Source organism: Triticum dicoccoides, chromosome 5B, assembly GCF_002162155.2.
Source record: "Triticum dicoccoides isolate Atlit2015 ecotype Zavitan chromosome 5B, WEW_v2.0, whole genome shotgun sequence".
In the NCBI taxonomy this organism is placed as follows: domain Eukaryota; kingdom Viridiplantae; phylum Streptophyta; class Magnoliopsida; order Poales; family Poaceae; genus Triticum; species Triticum dicoccoides.
In genome coordinates this window covers 416,027,045-416,032,231 of record NC_041389.1, presented here as the reverse complement: position 1 = coordinate 416,032,231, position 5,187 = coordinate 416,027,045, and positions in this window count along the sequence as shown.

Below are 5,187 nucleotides of genomic sequence, written 5' to 3'. Positions count from 1 at the left end.
GAGCCGGTTGGGGCTGGATGAACAGGACCCCGTGGAGGGCTGGATGAACAGGATGACCCCGTGGAGGGCTAGATGAACAGTAGACGGTGGAGGGGTGGATGAACAGTAGCCCGTGGAGGGGTGGTTGAACAGGAGCCCGTCGAGAGGGGTGGTTGAACAGTAGCCGGTGGAGTAGCGCACGGTGGAGGCTGGATGAACAGGAGCTTGTGGATGAACAGTCGCAGGTGGAGGCTGGACGAGGTCGACTGTGGATGAACAGTAGCCCGTGGAGGCTGGAGGAGGTCGACGGTGGAGATGAATAGCATCCTGTGGAGTCCCGTTTTGCGGTACACCACACCCCTCCCGAGGAACAGGACCCCTGTTTCGACCGTAGTGCTCCAACACAAGTCCGTTTCATCAGTTTTGTGGTACGCCACACCCCTCCCGATCAACAGGACCCCCATTCCGACCATAGGAGGTCCGTTTTCTCCGTTTTGTGGTACGCCAGACCCCTCCCGATCAACAGGACCCCGTTCCGAACGTGGCCGGTCAAACACAAGGCCGTTTCCTCTGTTGTGCGGTACGCCAGGCCTCGTTTCCATCGCATGTTCCGTCCAAGCCCTCCCGATGAACACGACCACGTATTCCGTTTCGACCCAGCCGGTTGGCTCCCCATGAACATGACGACAACACTGTTTCTCCATTCCGACCTAGCCATGTACACGAGCCTTGGCCGTACGTATGCGCGAGTAGGCGTTCGAGACCCTACCCGTATGTACGTACGTGGCCGTATTTTCTTTCTTGCACCCTAGCCGCTGTACGTACATGTACATGCTACGTGCGCGCGTCTACTACGACACGTATGCGCCTCTACTACGACACGTGCGCGCCTCTACATTGACCAGTATATATGTACGTACACGTTCGCAACTAGAATGACAACGCTACGTACGCTTCGACCAGGTGGGTCCCGACTGTCAGGCACTTCCTTGCGTGCGAAGATGTAGCTGGTGGGTCCCAGTAGTCAGGGGGGCGAATCGTTTTGGTTTTTTTGCCCGGACGCACTTCCTTGCGTGCGAAGGTGTAGCTGGTGGGTCCCAGCAGTCAGGGGGGAAATATTTTTTTCGCAAAATATGGTGGCCCGTCCGGTGGGTCCCTCCTGTCAGGTGGGGCAATAATTATTTGTGCTTAATAAGGAGGCACTTCCTTGCGGCCGCCGTGGACTCAGCTGTCAGCCTCTCCATGCACAGTACTCTTCCAATGGAAGTCGGTCATTGACCACATTGACCATGCCGCGCTGAGAGCACCACGGCGGTGGACGATGGCGAGGCCTAGGAAGGAGACGACGCAGAGCCTGGGAAGACGCAGCAGTGGATGCCCACGCGAAGAGGAGTACGATGGTTCACTGGTTCGGCTGTAGTGTGAGGCTGCTGTCGCCGTAGAATAACAGGGGGTGTGGGTGAGTAGAGGGATGGCCTGGCCAGCGGTGGGAGTAGTAGGGGCGGTGAGGCCTCCACGGCATCACAACCAGCAACGGGAGGCAGGAGCATGCGGCACGACCGCTGCTGCTTTGGGCGGCTGGAGCACGAAGACCAGAGGTTGAAGAAGCACTACGGCCGTTGGATGGACATCGTACGGTCACTGGAGCTAGAATCATTCATATTGACTAAGTTGACAAAGCCCTCCATCCCCGTAAACTTAGTAGGCCCACAAGTCAGCCTCCCACCAAGGTGAATCCCAGCTAGCAGGGGGAGTATTCATTTTTTTGTGCGTAATAAGGAGGCATTTCCGGTGGGTCCGAGCTTACAGTGGGGGGAACGTTTTTTTCGCGAAATACAGAGACCCTTCTGGTGGGTCCCAGCTATCAGGTGGAGGAATCATTATTTTGCGTGTAATAAGGAGGCATTTTCCTGTGTGGGCCCCTACTGTCAGCCTCTTTCGATGGCTGTTGTTTGTTGACCATGTTGACCTCGCCGCGCCGAGAGCACAAACGCGGTGGACGAGGGCGAGGCCCAGGAAGAGAACCACCCGGAGCCGGTGAAGCCACCGTAGTGGATGCCCACGCTGAGGGGAGAACGAGCGCTGACTGGTCGGCTGCGGGGTGAGGCTGACGTCACCGGAAAATAACAGGATGTGTGGGTGGTTAGAGGGATGGCCTGGCGGCAGCACAGCCGGCCATGGGAGGAGGGAGCAGGCAGTCCCACCGATGCTGGTTTGGGCGGCTGGAGCAGGAAGATCAGAGACTGAAGAAGCACGACGGCCGTTGGATGGACATCCAACAATCACTGCTGTGTGTTGACTAAGTTGACAAAGCCTTGCGTACACGTCAAAAAAAAATTAGGACAGCGTCATCGTCAACCTAGTAGGCCCAGAAGTCAACCTCCAAATCTGTGGAAAACAGCATACAACCCATTAGCCATTATTTTCAATAATTTACAGCTCATTTGTTAATTCTTAAGGATATTTGAAGCCCATATTCTTTTTATAAGCATTACATACCATATATTCTGGGCACTGCTAAAAAATTGAACAAAAATTTTCATATTTCGGCGGGGTCCGAACTCTTTTAATCACAAAATTTTGAGTCACGTTAAAAATAATTTTCAAAAAATTATATCAAAATAAAATTCAAAAAACAATTCTCCGCAAAAAAATGAATGAAATTTAGAATCTTAACTAGCAAGATGCTCGTTTATTGCATGGAACATGAAGATGCATTTGTATTAGTAGTTTATCTTGTGGGAGAAAATATGATATTTTAATGTAATTTCCAGTTGGCTTTGGTTTTTATAAGAGTAGAGAGTAGAGAAATCCTAAAAAATGATATTTTAATGCAATTGCCGATTGGCTTTGGTTTAAAAATTTACAGCCCATTTCTTACAACTTATAGCCCATTTTCTGGGGAAGCCCATTTCTTACTACTTACATCCCTCCTTGTCTTGAAAGATTTGCAGCCCAGCAGGGCTGAGAAAAGCAAGTAGGCCTCGGTTTTGGTATTCTCCAAAAAAAAGAACTGGGCTAGCCAATTTCAGAAAGAAAAAATATATCAACTGGGCTCATCATGTGCTTAATAAAAGCATAAGCGTGGGCTAGATGGGCCACAGCCCCCGCACAACGCGCAGTTGAGCTCCGTCTCTGAAACTGAAAAACAAATGGGCGAGATGCTGGGTCCCTGGTGTTATCCGCTTGTTGTGTAATTTTCTCGTTTATTGACTACATTGACAATGGCGTGGAACCTAGTTGTCAAACAATTAGGAGGAAGTATTTTTTTGGCTTGTAATAACGAGGCACCTGCTTGCGAAATGCAATGACCCTGGTGGTCCCTACTGTCAGCCTCTCCACGTACAGTCATCTCCTAATTCCTCTTGGTTGTTGACCATGTTGACAATGCTAGACAGCGGCGGGCACAACGAGCTAACCAAGGCGGAGAACGACGGCAAGGCCTCGGACGGGAACAAACAGCAACCATGGAAGATGCGGCAGTGTAGTGGCAGGTGGAGGGGAGTATGAGGGCAACAACATGCAAGTCAAGCATACAAATGGTACAAAAAGCCCAAGGATTAATTGTTCATCAAACTTTTAGACAAAACCCAGATTGAACATGACAGTAACACCTAACCCAACCACTCTTTTTTACAGTCACAAATAAATGGATCGGTCTGATCCATAAAATCAACATCCTGTGCAAAAAATAATATTTTAGGATTTCTACAACTTATTGTAAATAGAAGTCGAGCTGAAACTTCTTTTTTTGTTGTTCAACATGTTCATCCGTGAGAAATCTCTTGCTGTAAAAATTAAGCCTCATGGACAATAGTAACCTCGCATTCAACAGGAAGAATGTGACAAAGCTTCTGTTTGCCAGGTTGGATGCATATCGTCCCATCGTTATTGTCCTCAAACGAATGTCATGAGAACTGAGAAAATCCTTGTGCTTATTACGCCAACGATTGGTTATATGTTTTTCTCCATGTGGTTCTGCCTAAGTAGACATGAAGATTGAAAACAGTTAAGGTCTGAAAAAAGAGTATGTCGAAAGAACGACAGCTGAACAGTTAATTCTAGTACAATATATACGGGCTTTCAATGTGCATGAAATCATCACCTCTATGTATAAATTCTCCAGAGATCGAAAGCATCGTAGCAAGCCAATAATTATGTCCAGATCAAAACTATGCATTCTGATATATATGATCTTGACAGAATCCAGCAGCATTGATAGGCTATCAATGTATGAACTCTTCATTGAGCATATAACATAATATTAGTACCCAAAGTGTACTCCAAGATGATATAAAACTTATGCGCACAAATGAAAATGCAGCATATGATTATAAATGTGTAGATGATAATATACGGTACCTGAAAAAGTGAGGAGCCAAACACCAACTCCTTGTGATTATTAAACGGGTCACGAATTACACCCAAGGTCTCTAGTTTGGGCGCAGAGACGACAGTTATTTCTGAAGGTGTATACCAATTATGAAGGAGCAACCTTTCAAGTGAAGGGGCATCTTCGATGATGAGCTGCTGTCCTTCAAAACAAATTCCAATGCTTTTAAGGTGAGGCGACTTTATTTGGAGACAACTGATACCGACTTCTATTGCCGAAACAATCAGCAAGCGCTCCAGGGCAGGGCAACTGGAGTGGATTATGTTGTGCAGTGAGGCCTCCGATAGATAAACCACCATAAGCGAAAGTTTTTTTAGCAGTGGGAGTCGAAGCATTTGTACCAGATCGTCTTGTAGATGGCACCGGCCGAAGGTGGTAGTGTGGAGAGAGGAGGAAAACCGTGAGATGGACAATGGTGGTGTGGGCACGAATTCTTGGTATGTTTGTGGTATGAAACTTTCATGGTAATGGTAGAACTCAAACTGCTGGAGTTTTCCGAATTCAGGGGATGTCAGCCAAGCGTCCACCTTGACAGTTATGGACAGCATGTAGCTTGTCAGGATGCAGAGGCATTGAACGGGGCCCTGCTGGTGAGAAGAGACGATGGCTCTAAGGAGATCAAATTTAGGAAGGACAGATATCTGACGACAGTCGAGATTGAGTGGCGCGGTGCGCCATAGAGGGCGCCACCGAGTTGAGACAACTTGTGTGCGGCAGCAATCCTTGGTGGGGAGAAACGAGATGATCTCCTCAAGGATGACGCCCGGGAGATCGCTGATGCGGTCCACCGGAGATTTTACCGGTTCCTCATATCC